Source organism: Mytilus trossulus, chromosome 3, assembly GCF_036588685.1.
Source record: "Mytilus trossulus isolate FHL-02 chromosome 3, PNRI_Mtr1.1.1.hap1, whole genome shotgun sequence".
Lineage (NCBI taxonomy): Eukaryota > Metazoa > Mollusca > Bivalvia > Mytilida > Mytilidae > Mytilus > Mytilus trossulus.
In genome coordinates this window covers 41,704,750-41,718,571 of record NC_086375.1, presented here as the reverse complement: position 1 = coordinate 41,718,571, position 13,822 = coordinate 41,704,750, and the positions used below count along the sequence as shown (strand labels likewise).

General features: G+C 31.5%; 1 protein-coding gene across 4 annotated transcripts in view; it reads left to right on the top strand.

The window, feature by feature from the left end:
- The window catches only part of LOC134711495 (uncharacterized), a 35,738-nt gene that overhangs the window by 10,048 nt on the left and 11,868 nt on the right, over nt 1–13,822 (top strand). For 2 of the 4 annotated variants that reach the window (XM_063572122.1, XM_063572120.1), the window contains exon 14: nt 530–590. The exons of the other annotated variants lie outside the window; for them this stretch is intronic. The gene's annotated coding sequence lies outside the window, so the exon portion shown is untranslated. Of the gene's footprint in view, nt 1–529; nt 591–13,822 lie in introns of those variants that run through there. 4 annotated transcript variants of the gene reach the window in all.

The window sequence follows — 13,822 nt, the reverse complement described above, 5'->3', positions numbered from 1 at the left end:
AGATAGAAAATATGGATATATTTAAAAAGTATCTTTAAGAAAATAGGAAAAAGTGTATTTGCTTATTAACGATGAACACATTTGGAAAAATATGCCTCAATAATAAAGTATTTGTTTCGAAAACGTGATTCAATGCAACGCCATCCTGCACATGCAAGGTAGCAAACCTAGACAGGTTTTATGGATTTTTTTTATATTACTATTGTGATATTACATGAATGTTATTAGTTAGTTTACTCATATTCATTTATAATGGATTGGGTAGCAAGTTATTAGAATTATCATCTAATTTCTGTTTTGTAGTTTTGATGCAAATTAGAATAATTTCTTATCATAAAACATACACAAGAACAGTTTTGAATAGTACGAAAGGTGTCTTTAGGATTAACATCGTAATCGGTGCTAGAAGAACTGTATGCCTGCGAAGTTAAATATGAAGTTGTATCTTTGCAATATAACTGAATTAGAGTGCATGTACCGAAACTCTTTTAAGACTAATTTTGACTTATATATTTTCTTTCTTTTGTAGGATTACCTCTATATTGTATATGGAAATATGAAATGAAATTAATAAAACTTTATATGATTTACTTCATTACTCTTTATTGAATTTAAGACTTACCTTTACAATATGCGATAAACTCAATACCGAGAAAGTATAAAATTGAAAAGCCTGAGTCACGCTTCAGAAAATTAGGAAAAGACCAAACGACAAACAACAGTATACAAATCACAACACAGAAACTAAACACGGATCAGATCAACAAATACCGGAATGCGATATCCAAAAGTCCGACCAATCGGCAGCTGTAGAGGGTTTTATTATACATATGCTACATCGATCGGGAAAACATAAATATTGCAAAATAGAGGCAAAAGACACCAGAGGGACATTGGAACTAAAAAATCGAAAATAAACTGATAACGACATCATTAAAAATGAAAACAAAAACCAGATAAATAGTAGTACACAAACCACAACATAGAATAGTAAACATTTTTTAACTTTTGGCAGCAACCCAAGGAAATCATGATATGAAAACAAGCCCTGAATATCGTATCAATATGAAGATATATATTCCGTATGCAGACGCTGCTGTCCTACCTTCATTGCAAATATTCTTATTTCCAAGCAGAAAAAGCCACAATTAATAAAATATACCAGCTTTGCCTGCTGTTTACAATTAAGAGATGGGTTTCGTGGAGCATATGGACGATCGAGAAATATAAAGTTGTTTGTAAGAAAATGTTCAGTTCTCTATCTTTGGTCGAATTTTAAAAGGATTAGACCGTTGGTTTTCCCGTTTGAATGGTTTTACACTAGTAATTTTGGGGCCCTTTATAGCTTGTTGTTCGGTGTGAGCCAAGGCTCCGTGTTGAAGGCCGTACTTTAACCTATAATGGTTTACTTTTTAAATTGTTATTTGGATGTAGAGTTGTCGCATTGGCACTCACACCACATCTTCCTATATCTATAGACCAGACCTATGAATGTCAAATGCAAACGTCATAGGCACTCCTAAAAAATTAAGCCATTGAACATTTAGAAATGCAAGTATCGTCCGCGTGTAGAACAATACGTACTCTTAATTGTAAATCAATATGATTTCAGGTATTTTCAATGCATTGAAAACAAAAACAATGTCAGTATCGATAAAGACAATATTCAACGATTCAACAACAGTGTCACATTGATAAGCGTTCAGAATACATTAATTAAAAGATCCAAATTTACAAAGATTGACCTTATCAACGGGTTTCAGAAACAACATCGACCATCGTAAAATTTGGAAAAAAAGTAAAATCACAAAAATACTGAACTAAGAGGAAAATCAATTCGGAAAGTCCATAATCATATGGCAAAATCAAATAACAAAACACATTGAAAAGGAATGGACAAGAACTGTCATATTCCTGACTTGGTACAGGCATTTTCAAATGTAGAAAAGTGATTTTCCCCTTTTATTCGATTTTCAAATCCTTCCTCAGAAGTCAAAATCAAAGATTTTTATTTATTTTAGAATTTTATAAAATATTTTTGGTAAAGAAGTCTTCATGTTCATTGGGTGTTTGCTGTGAACGCATTGATAATTTAGTCTTAGATGCATGATTTCTTTTATTAGTTGTTTGTGACTTTCCACTAGCTTTTAATTTACTGCGAGTACTCTATTCCTTTTGTCTCTTTGATTGTGGAATGTATAAGTACCCGGCCACGTCCACTTGTATTTTTGTGCATCTGATGAGTTGAGTTATTTGAACAAATTTTTATAGTTCGTTCTTATGTTGTACCGTTATACCACTATCCCAGGTTAGGGGAGGGTTGGAATCCCGCCAACATGTTTAACCCCGCCATATTATGTTATTATGTGCCTGTCCCAAGCCAGGAAACTGTAATTCAGTGGCTGTCGTTTGTTTATGTGTAACATAGTTGTTTTTCGTTCATTTTGTTTTATATAAATAAGGACGTTAGTTTTCTCGTTTAAATTGTTTTACATTGTCATATCGGGATCTTTTATAGCTGACTTCGCGGTATGGGCTTTGCTCATAGTTGTTAATTTCTGTGTCATTTTTGTTTCTTGTGTAGAGTTGTCTCATTGACAATCATACCACATCTTCTTTTTTATATTTGGCTGAAACATCTATAAGTTAGAAAAAAAAGATACTAGTTATCGCCTCTTCAGTCGAAACATTGTAAACGAGACGAGCATTATCCATATTGACAGAAGTGGTAACAACAAAACAACAGTTCAAATAAGGAACAATACCTATTTTGTAAAACCGTTATAACCAAAAGCGAGTAGTTTAATCAGGTTGACTTATTCTAAACCAAATATTTTTCTACAATACATACCTAAAATATTATTATCGAGTAAAACAATAGATATCAAATTACAAAGCTCATTTTTGTGTATCACATAATAAAAAAACTACACAATTTACATTTAAATGTGAAAAGCGAGCCCATCGAACAAAACGAGTTTTTTTCAGGTAGTCCGAATAATGTTGCTCCATAGAGGACATCCTTTCTTTTGCTTAGAAAATAACAAATGCAGCGATATGCTGCATTAAGGGATGTCTCATATTAGTTCATCAATTGTGAAAATGATATTCCTTTAATGACCAACCAACGTGATTGCACCTATAAAATGTTAGAAAGTAAGGCGTATATTTAGCAACTTAGATCCATTTGTTTAATAGATTTTTTTGTAAGCAATGAACCCTCTAGCAAGAAAATCATTAAATGAAACGCAAGTTTTGGAATTTCTTGAGAGCTGGGTAAAATGGTGCCTTTTATAGCTGACTACGCGTTATGGGCTTTGCGCATTGTTGAAGGCCGTACGGTGACCTATAGTTTTGCCCTTGTCATCTTGGTCTATTGTAATTGTGGACTGTTGTCTCATTGGAAATCTTACCACATCTTCTTTTATATATATCCATATTGAGACGCTGCTGTGATGTTGCTATATTCAAATTACATTACAGATTAAAGTAGATTTTTAGGTACTACATGTATTTTAAGAAAATTATTCTGAATTTTGACATGCTTGCCAATCAAATCGATGTACATTAAATGCACATGATTTTGGTTTGATATCTAAGTTATACACAGCAGAAATATTCACATTATATCAACAAATAAATGAGTAAACATTAACAGCCAGGAATAAACAGTTTGTAATTTCTGACGGAATATGATTGGAATATTAACTTTCTCATAAATATATATTGTCTGTGTACTTTAAATTTAAAACTCTAAGTTTGTAGTCAATATCATCACACAATTCATATCGTGAATAATGCAATGCAACCATCCATGTTTTTGGGTTCCCATTCCTTGTAATTAAATGCACCACAAATATTTCACGTCATGATTCATCTTTCTACAAACACACCTGTCTCCGTCCAACTTTGTGAACTTATTAAATCACTTGGCGTTCATTATCCTCAGAACAAAGGTTAATAAACGAAGCAGTTATATATCAAGCATATATTGTATGAAAATTTCTCATTTTATTACTACCTGATAAACACTATCTTTGTTAAAGATAACAAAGAACACTGAAATTAAAACGATAATTCTTGATTACATTTTCCGAAACTTAAACTTAAAACTTATTTTGGCCACGAGCATCACTGAAGAGACATGTATTGTCGAAATGCGCATCTGGTGCAAGTAAATTGGTACCGTTAATTTTATTAAACATTTAGAAGAAAAAAAAAGAAAAATGATGGTCAGTTTATATTTATCTTAGAAATTGAAGATCAGTTGAATAACATTGCATTGTCAGCCTTTTTTTTGCATTAATTGGTCTTGAAAATTGTTTTAGATATCAAATCACTGAAAAAGGAAAACAAATCAAAAAGACAAAATTAAAAAGTGTTGCAAAAGTATTTAGAGGACGATATACAAAAGCATTCAGCCGTAAATGTCAGTCCTTAATGATGTTGTTCTTCAAACATTGTTGTTAGTTTTCTTGCAATTCTTTGCTATTATCTTGAACACTTAACAACTAGTTATTGAAAAAGGTTAGAATGATCAGCAGAATACGCTCGGTAAATCGTAGAATATTATAAAATTTGACTGCTGTGATGACGTATTATCTGTGAAAAGCGAATTTTTCCCATTTAAGTGTTTTATTGCAATCTATATTATGCAAAACAGGACAAGGTCATAGCTGAAATCATCAGTTGAGTCCTTTTAGGTCAAGGCTCAGTACAACGTAAAGTACAAATGCATTTAACGTATATTATCAGACTAATAAAGCAACATAAGTATAGAGGTATAAGTCCGGTTCACAAACCAAAACCGGGGGAAACACATCAACTATCACTGTAAAACAACGAAGCAACAGAAACACTGAGTTGCAACATACATAGATACAAACTATATGTGAGCCAAGGCTCCGTGTTGAAGGCCGTACTTTAACCTATAATGGTTTAATTTTTAAATTGTTATTTGGATGGAGAGTTGTCTCATTGGCACTCACACCACATCTTCCTATATCTATTTGAAAACAACTGCCGTATTATTGACTTGGTATAGGACATTTGGGTTTATAACTATTTTGATCTAAGCGTCAATAATGGATCGTATGCAGACGAAACGCACGTCTGGTTTATAAGATTATAAGCCTGATACATTTCATAACTATTAAGACAAAAATTAGGTTTGAACCTGGTTTTCAAGAGAGTCAAGTCTCCCGCTTAAACGACAATATTATAAACACAACATTACATGACAGGAATACAGTATAAAAAAAGCAAGAACACTTAGGACAGAGAATTACATAGAAAAATAATATAATAGTACATTACAACTTTAACTCAGTATCTTATTCTGCGGTTTGCATATTGTGTCGACTATTATATTATTTGTTTGTGTGTTTCTCTGTGATATCTGTTTGTTCTTTATTTCTGTTACAAAGTGTTCTTATTATGGTGATATCTTTTATCATTGTCATTTAAAGCAGATGGGATTGGCAAGTTATAAACACAGGTTGAATCCACCAATTTTCTTAAAATGTCCTGTACCACGTCGGGAATATGGCATATGTTATCAAAAAGTAAAATCACAAAAATACTGAACTCAAAGGAAAATTCAAAACGGAAAGTCCCCTATCAAATGGTTAAATCAAACGAAAAAACACATCAAACGAATAATGCACAACAACTGTCTTATTCCTGACTTGGAACAGGCATTTACAAATGTTGAAAACGGTGGATTGAACATGGTTTTATAGCGCTAAACTTCTCACTTGTATGACAGTCTCATCAAATGCTGTTATTTTTACAACGTTGCATGAAAAAAAACCAGACGTAATTGGTTAACTAGTCAAAATATGGGTCATCACTTTGTCACAATCTCAAAACGAACAAATATCTAACAAAAAAGCACAAAAAGCATGTTTCAAATTTAAAAACCACATTCATTGCTTTGCGTGTTCGACATCAGAAAATGTGAACGTTATGAAGAAATTTGTCGTTCAAAAAAGTAGGTTTCGTGTTTGTAGTCGTTTGTTTGAGTTGCAATTTAGCGGTCCTGCATTTCTTCTGTTTTCCTCTGAAAGTTGATGTGTTTCACTCGATTTAGTCAGTAATCTAAATTGGTTTTCTCTCAATCGATTTCTGACTTTTGAATAATGGAACACTACTGTTGCCTTTATTCATATCAAATGTGAATGTAATACAATGTATATTTAAACAATGTAATTTTGGATTTTTAACAAATTAGAAATATATGAAAAACATATACCAGTATGTGTTTAGAACTACTGCTTTAATAATAATTTGAGTTTGCGTTTTTGCATTTGATGATATTGCTCGGTAAATTTTCCTCAATTGTTGGGATTGGATGCTCGAGTCTAAAAAAGTGAAAAAGGCCAAATAAAGTACGAAGTTGAAGAGCATTGAGGACCAAAAATTTTAAATTGCTAAATACAACTAAGGTAATCTTTTTCTGAGTTATTAAAACTTTAGTATTTGAAAAAAGTTTTGTAAGCCGTATTTGGCACAACGCTTTGGGCATTTTGGAACCTCAATGCTCTACAACTTGAAATTGTTTGGCTTTATAAATATTAGCGTCACTGAAGAGTCTTTTATAGACGAAACGCGTTTCTGACGTACTAAATTATAATCATGGTACCTTTTATAACTATTGTATACAATTAATTTATAATTAATATCACAGAAGCGCTATCTACTTGGCTGGTGAAACCCTCGGGGAATTATAACTATCAACAAAATGCTGACGTTTAACAATGTTAATCTTGAACAAATGTCGCCAAATAGATTTATATACAAAGGTTAATGAAAAAAAAATTGTACAGTTATGGAGAACGGAAATATTTTTTAAAAGATACATAACTTTGTTGTTCGTAGTACGAGAAGAGGAGACAAAGTTTATAGTCATACCAAACGATTGTCGAAGCTTACATACATTACATATAGAGATCCGAGATATAAATTTAAATAAGTAAATTTTAAATGTCCAAAAATCCATAACAAATTGTATCAATAGGTCAGATTAATAGGAAAGTGCGATTTGAGAGTATTTGCCACATAGCCTTTTTGATATATATCAATTAAAAAGAAATTGTTAAGAGAAAGAATAAGTAGAATTAAAGATCTTCAAAGTAATCATCATATTAACCAGAATCAACTTATTATATAAATTTTGTTCTCATTTATAAGAACATTTCTTGTACTTTATGTTTTGAAGCAATGCATGGGTAACAAGGTAAGCTTATATCGGCACATCCAGATGCAATACCCACATACAATTTTAAAAGAAAACTTGTGTGTATTAGGCAGAAAATATTTTTCAACGATAAGAAAAATAAAATAATCCAGGCTTATAAACGGGTAAAAAGATTTTCTGTCTACACGAAACCTTGCACACAACCACAACCAAGAGAAAATTGATCGTCTTGTTTGCAATTTTGCTTGTTCTATTTTCTTCTTTTTTAATTAAATTACCTGTCGTAAAAATAACCTTCAAAATATGGATTTATATATGTTGGTGAAAATTCAAATTGAACTTGATATTGAATAACTATACTTGACACTACATGTGGACAACCAAGTGAGTGAATCCAACAATGCGGCGAACCAAATGCGTTTTCTGTAATATTTTTTTACAAAACAAACCTGCATGTTTGATAATTTTTTGCGATACCTTTCGCAGTGAATCCGAAAATAAATATAGCTAAGAACTATTCTATTACTTTTCTATTACTAAATTGAATGGTTTCTATGCCTTTTTTTCCATTAATGTTGATTTTTTGCTATGAAAAATGTATTGCTATCCCCCTTGACTTGTAAAGTATTGTCTGGTCAATAGTTCATATGGTCTGAACAAAAATATTAATGATAGTATGTGTCCAATAATAACATGGTCAATTTCTGAAGTAACGAGCAAACATGACAAATTTTGATTTCTAGATCAACCATTCTAGAACCCTTATTCCGAAACCTTTCATTGTATGTTATTGACAAGAATTATTGCTAGTTCTAAGCAATCACCAATTTTATAAGCAGTCGATACAAAAATGTATAATTTGTCAATGCTGTATAAACAGTTATAAATATGACATTGCTGCGTAATTTGCTAGGTCTTATGTTTCTAAAAAATATAAAAAAATATATTAAAATAACCAGTTTTTCTTCAAAATGACTGCAAAATAGGTGAAATTTCAACGCTGACTCTCCAAATTGTATTGCTTAACCCACTGACTTAGTTATAATGGCTACCTAGCAGCCTTTTAATGACTTTTCACCTAATTATATGGAAGGTTTAATTTTCTGGAAAATCATGACTATGCGTGCCGATCCCCCTATATGTATATAAGATGGCTGAAGATTACATATCTTAATTGATCTTAATGAATTGGAAACATACTTTGATATAATTTCTGAGGAGGAAAAACAACACCGGATCAGACTTTATACTACATGTTAACATACAACAAGAAAAAAATACAAATGTCTTTATTGTACTTAAACATTTTAGATGCAACATATGGTTTTGAATCTAGTATATAAGAAGGTTCTTTGACTGCTGAAATTACATCCGTCAAAATGGCTTGTGGGATACTAATCCTACTCATTGCAGCGTTTGCTGCATGTAAGTATTCACAATAAATTTTAATTTAGATTGGGATTTGGTTCTATTGGTCAGCTTTAATTCAAACCTTAACTGCCTTCAAACAATTAGTTCTAATGATTTGTGTGTTCCAAGTACTAAAAATTATAATCTTTATGAAAAAAAGCAATCAAAAAGTAAAAGCAAAGATTAAGGGTGTTACAACGTTGTAGAACTCGATAAATTGCAGATTATTTAGTTTTAAAATGTCTCAGCAAATTACCTATGATGGAAATGAATGTGTGACTCGTGTGTACATTGTACAGATTTGTTTTTGTGAATGTCCCAATCTAACCTAATGAAGGTTAAAAAATTTGAATATAATAGGAAAAAACTATTCAACAATTTTCTATCTAGGCTTTCAGTATATTGAGAGTTGTGCATATTAAAAAAGGACATCCATAAGTTTCTCCATCTAGGATTTTAGTACATTACAGGTCATGCATTATTAATTTTGTTTTCTCTTTTTTCTGAAATTCTGTTAACAAATGCAGTATTGCCATACCGCTTTTCAATTGACAAAATTCGATGAAGCGAAAACAAAAATGCTTCTCAAACCAAGAGAGGGAAACACATAAACTATAAGAAGTAAAATAACTTAACAATAGAACCAATTTTGGACTATGTAATAACAATTTAGACCATTGTATGTAATCATGAAATGAACTGTTGAGGGGTATCATCAGTAACATTTTACACACTTTATTGTCTTAACACAATAACATATTCTTTCAATAAAAAGTCTATAAAAATATGGCTGAAGATTTGATATGTAATTCATTGTTTGACAAAAAAGGCAGTTATTCTAAAAAAAATAATTAATGGAAACTGAAATTAATTTAAAAAAAGAAAATTCCAGTTGAATAATATGCTCATTCTCCGTGATGGACATTAAAAGATCGGGGGATATGCTTTTAAGTTGTCCCGTTTACAAATATTCATTTTTGTTGATGATTGGTTTTTATTAAATTTCAGCAACTACGGGATATGGCAGTAAAGACTATTATTCCGGTGATAAAGAAGACTACAGCTACACACCTAAAGTAGTAAAATCCTCATACTCAAGCTCAAGATATGTTTCTCACGGTCACGGACATCATGCCGGTTATGCTGGACACAAACTTATTTCTGGTATGATTATTTGACCTTTATATATTCTTGATGTGGACGTCTAATATGGAGATGATTTGACACATGCACGTCATGTTAATATTTTGAATATGTGTTGGATAAATGTCTCATTGACAGTCATACCGCATCTCCAAATTGTTATATTAAGTGAGAGAATGATTAAAATAATCTCAGCAGATGATATGCTATATACTTATTGTACACAAAGTACCGATTGTATGTGTTTAACTGAGTTTACCGAGGATATTACTAAGTCATACTATCCCTTTTTTGGCTTTGTATACTTTTTTCAACTTACTTTATCAAGTAATAACTTTATTACCAATCGTGTTTTTGTTTTAAAGTTCGAAAAATGAAAGTTTCGATGCGCATGATTTAATTGTTGGCCATCATCATCAATTAATTTTGCTGTTCTTACTTTCACAGTTTACTTTTAAAATAGAAAAAAATAAAGAATACGAGGTTTCCATTCATAACACAAAATCAGTACAAACAGAGCAAAACTCACCCAATAAGCAAATAGACCGCACTATTTTGCTTGTTTTCATCTGAAAGTCATGCTGGGCTTGTTCTGGAATGTGTTTAAATAAAAGGTTTAGCGAAATGAAAACAATTTGTTTTTATAAATAACAGTCATATCATGTGATCTTTGAGAGTCCGATTAGAATTAATACAGGAATGTTCTGACATCTTGTTCTGAAAATTGATATAAAAAAATGTCATCAGTTGAAAAAAAAATAAGTATTTGAAACTAAATGATAGTGGTTATTGCCATTTCGATATTTTGTCGTCTGGTGTATGTCTCTTTAAAGTCTGATTTATACCGACTTTTGTTTCAAGTTCATCAAAAAAAGAGGTAACAATTACCATTTTAGAAAAACAATTCCCTTTAAGAACAAAGCTTAAATGCACGGATTTGTCTGATTCTACTTTAAGTTCTCTGGTTATTCAAAAATAAAGAATACGTGATGAAAATACTCTTTAACGTTACCAAATTGATAATTGTCATGAATTATATATAATGTTCAAATACAGGTGTATAGATACACCAACGCCGTCATCTAAACATCTATCACCTCTTTGGATACTGATTATATCATGAACAAACTTTATTGGTATAATTGGAATTCCGACTCCGTGTCCAAACCGTTATTAACGACTCAGTTCAAATTGATGTCGCCTTCACAGTCTTCGTCAAAGCAATACGTTTCTTTTTTTTTCTGTGCATATTACAGAAAGAAAGAAAAAGATTAGCTTGGGTTTTCGTCCTGCTTTGGAAGCGCTTAAGCTCGTTCTTATGTACATTTTATTGTCCTAAATTGAACATATAATTTATTATATTTTAACTATTGTCTTGTACTTTTAGGACATGCCTACAAATTTAAAGTAGGACGTATATTCAAACGTTTCCACAATCTTGGTGTTGAACTTATCGGACGTGGAATCAGATATAACGGATTCTGTGAGTAATATTGTACACTACGTTCGACTTTAAGAAAGAAAATTTTCCCGGACTGTTAAAATGTCAATTAATTTTAAGTGTGGTAAATTTTGTATGGAACTTTAAGTTTTATAATTAAAAAGTGCTAATAAAAAAAGGTAAAATATCATACATTTTGCTACAAAAGTTCAAAGAAGCAATTATGCGTGTTCCAAGTCAGGATCCTCTCGTCTATGTTAGTCATGTATGTCTGGTGGTGTTTTTTAAAATTTTGTCATTAATATGTTTCTGTGTTTTGAGTAACGTCTTTTTCACTAAACTAGTACACATTTGTGTTCAAGGTGGTACCTACCAATTTAACTAAAATGAATTTTGCTCGTTTAATTTTCTTAAAATTTGACAAAGTATTTACTTTTTCCCTTTGACAAAAATATAAAAAATCTAAAAATTTGAACCAACCATTTTATCAGTAAAATTACACTGGTAATATAGCAGTTTGACAAACGCTTATTTTGATCATTGAAAAGCTTAATGTTCCCGTATGAACACAACGTAATTAAACGTTCTGCTGATTTTACAGAGTTATCTCCCTGTAGTGTTAGGTACCATCTTAAAGTCCAGTTAAGCCCGGCTCTGACTGCGGGATTTTTTATTCAATGTTTTGAAGACTCTTGGTTGCCTTTGGCAGTTTTTACCATTTGATTTGATCGTTGTCTCTTTGAAACATTTTCCATTTCGATTCTACATTTTATAGTGTCAGATATTAAATGAAAAAGGAAAATGATTGTTATCATAGTATGACCGAATTGTTTTTTTTTATTGTCTTTATAGATTAAGATTAAGTCTAAGCTGCCCTTTATGTTATATTCATTTTTCATTTGTTGCAGACTATGGACGTCTTTGTAGTGCAACAAAACTGTACGGTGCACTAAATTCATGTTATGAAGATTATGGAGATATAGGCGATTGTTTCCCTGGTCTGATTAAACAAGGTTTGATTGGTAGACGCCACGTTTACCATAAATATGGTCATGGATTCGGTTTAGGTGTCACCTTTGTGAAAAGAGGCATTGTTTATGGAAGATCATGTAAGTACATATTTATTGTTTTGTAATGGAAAAATGTTCATCGAAGGAGTAAACGAGAACACGTCGTCTGACGTAATTCTTTAACATATATTTTATTAGTTTACCAATATTTAAATACATTGATTTAAATTAAAAATTAATGAGTGATAAGAAATGATAAAAAAAACCATTCAATAAGTATTGTGGAACAAAGGAAATGCAATTTGCCCTACCGCATTAAATTATATCTGTTTCAATCTTTAAAACTGATGAGATTGTCTCCTGCCATATAAAAATGACAATATGTTATATGGATTAGAATTTAAAAATGTAGATTTCAAGCATTTACACATTGACTAACTTCTTTGTTTTACTCAACGAACGGTATGATGTTTTATAAACATTTAATGCAGTATGGTGGCCCATCGTTTTTAACAGGCTCATTATTTAGGATCAGATTGATTGATTCCTCTTTGCCAATCTTACACATCTGCTTATTTTTCATAAACTTATTTTTCAGACTACAAATATGGGTGCCGTCGGTCAAAGTTCATCCGTTATATGACTTCTTGCTACAATAAATTCCATCATGCAAGCACTTGTGTATCAGTATTGAGGAAACGACATCTTATTGGATCACCTCATTCATATCATGGTCACATGCACCTTTCCGGGTACACACGTTTCCGAAGATTTAAGATTTCCCATGGAAGATTCAGATACGGAGGAAAATGTAAGTTATGTAAATTTTACACAAAAACAAACGATAATAAACAGTAGACCACTTACAAAACAAAATACGAAAAGAACCGAAACATTATAAACGGGTTAACAGATGAGTACGAAATAAATGTTGTAATATATGCTTCAATCATACAGATATTGAATAGGATGTCTCCATGTTTTCACCAATAAGGAACGTTTTTTTTGCTCTTGAAATCTTGAAAGAGTTCTTGATGACTTTGTTAAATTGATTGACAAATTGTCTAGTCTCTAAGCAGTATGACGTTATAACTTATTATAAGGGGTGGACGATCGGCAGTCTTTCAAAACACTCTTAAAGCATAAAGCCAAGATATTTGAAGCATATTATCCTACGAATCCGCTTCCATGAAATACTGATTTTTATGTTACAGAATGTTGTTCAAAATGCTCTGTTGTGCTTATTGTCTGTACTTTGTACTTATTTTGCAATTTAGATGATTGTATTCTATTAAATATTTCTGTTATCCTATAGATATCTTCTAGGCTCTTGTGTCTTTATTTCAAATAGATTACAAACTGAGTTGCAGTACGAAACGTTTCTACAGTTATTGGAACAGATGTTATGGCCGATACCATAGTGTTGGTAGATGTTTTGGATACCTTAGAAGGAAACATCTGTTTTCATATTATAATGGTAATTACATGTACATTTAAGAAAAAAAGAAGATGTGGTATGATTGCCAATAAGACAACTCTCCACATGAGACCACAATGACAAAGACATTAAAAAACAACTACAGGTTACCGGACGGCCTTCAAATGTGAGCAAAGCCCATA